This window comes from Magnolia sinica, chromosome 4 (assembly GCF_029962835.1).
Source record: "Magnolia sinica isolate HGM2019 chromosome 4, MsV1, whole genome shotgun sequence".
NCBI lineage: Eukaryota > Viridiplantae > Streptophyta > Magnoliopsida > Magnoliales > Magnoliaceae > Magnolia > Magnolia sinica.
This window is the reverse complement of record NC_080576.1, coordinates 90,433,644-90,435,455: the sequence shown is the minus strand read 5'-3', so window position 1 is coordinate 90,435,455 and position 1,812 is coordinate 90,433,644. Positions and strand designations below refer to the sequence as shown.

Sequence of the window (1,812 nt, the reverse complement as noted above, 5' to 3'; positions counted from 1 at the left end):
AGATTGACGCTCGCTCCTAAGTCAAGAAGTGCGTGATCAATTCGATGGTTCCCGATTACACATGATATGGTTGGGCTACCGGGATCCTTGAATTTCTGCGGCACGTCTTGCTTCAGGATGACACTCACTTTCTCAGTCAAGAAGATTTTCTTTTGAATAATTTTCCGTCGCTTGGTCGTGCATAAGTCTTTTAGGAATTTGGCATATGAAGGTATCTGTTTAACGACATCAAGCAGAGGAATGTTGACTTTCACCTGTTTCAACACCTCTAGGATATCCTGAGAGTTAGAGAGAGGTTTTGGTGAAACCAACCGTTGGGGGAATGGAGCAACTGGCTTCTCTAGAAGTTCCGGTTCTACTTTTTGTGGGGCATCACTGGATCCATCATTGTTGTCCTCTTCTGGTTCTTGAGGCTTTTCGGGCCTAACCGGAAGAGTTTTATCAATGATCTTCCCACTCCTAAGAGTGGTAATGGATTTAGCATGCCCCATCTGATTTGAAGAGCTGGGATCATTATTCTCGTACTGCGGTTTAGGATTGGGGAGATGTTGTGCAGGAAGCATCCCCTTTTCTATAACCGTCATACGAGAATCTATCTTTTGCATAAAATCTGTAATTCCCCGCATTGCCTGAGCCAGCTCTTGTATGGGATTTTGAACCAGTTCCTCTTGAGGTTTCACTTGAGTTGGATTTTGATTGAAGAAACCTGGAGGAGTCGCCGTTTGTCCATTCCTCCAACTAAAATTTGGATGATTTTTCCAGCCAGGATTGTATGTGTTGGAGTTGGGTCCAGTAAAAGGTCTTTGATAATTATTTACAGCATTGGCTTGTTCATTCAACACTCCTCGAAAGGCAGATATTGTAGGATAGTTTTCAGTTGTGTGAATGTTACAATCACAGATGCCACAAACAACTTCATTGACCTTATCCTTCTTTCCTTCCATGGCCTCAACTTTCCTTATGAGCGTAGTCACTTTACACTTGAGATCATCCTCTTCTTTCAAGAGATATAATCCACCTTTCTCCTTTAATTGAGTCGGCCTAGACGTGGTGTTCGCCAGTGGGTAATAGTCCCATGATTGTGTTTTTTCAGCGAGACTATCGAGGTAATCCCATACCTCGTCAACATCTTTGTTGATGAACTCTCCATTACACATTGTCTCGACCATTTGGCGCATGGAAGATGTCAGTCCATCGTAGAAAAAATTTGTAATGCGCCACGTTTCAAATCCGTGTTGTGGGCATGAACTGACCAAATCTTTGAACCTTTCCCAACATTGGAAGAATGTTTCATCTTCCTTTTGGGCAAAGTTCATGATCGCTTTTCTGAGGGTAATTGTTTTATGATGTGGGAAGAATTTTTTTATGAATTCCCTCTGCATGTCGTTCCATGTGCCAATGGATCTAGGACGCAGTGAATGTAACCACGTCTTAGCTTTCTCTTTTAAGGAAAAAGGAAAGAGTTTCAGCCTAATTGTATCCTCAGATACATTAGGAAAACATAATGTAGCTATTATCTCATCGAACTCTTTCAAATGTAAATATGGACTTTCAGATTCAAGTCCATGGAATTTGGGAAGGAGTTGGATAACTCCTGGCTTGATGTCCATTTGTCCTGTATTTTCAGGAAAAATCATGTATGAGGGCATACTCACTCCCGCCGGTTGTAGATAATCTCGTAAAGTACGAGGCGGGGGTGCCTGTTGCACCTCATTCTCATCTTGGGTATCCTCCACCCTAGGTGGAAGTGGAGGAGGTTGGTCTTCAGCCATAACTTCAGTTAACTCAGGGGATTTCGATCGGTGTCTAATC

General features: G+C 42.6%; 1 non-coding gene across 1 annotated transcript; it reads left to right on the top strand.

Moving 5' to 3' along the window:
* The first annotated feature begins 1,227 nt into the window (after positions 1 to 1,227).
* LOC131244665 (small nucleolar RNA R71) lies at positions 1,228 to 1,334 on the top strand. The gene has a single exon (XR_009170445.1). It is a non-coding gene; the product is annotated as a small nucleolar RNA R71 (small nucleolar RNA).
* The last annotated feature ends 478 nt before the right edge of the window (positions 1,335 to 1,812 follow it).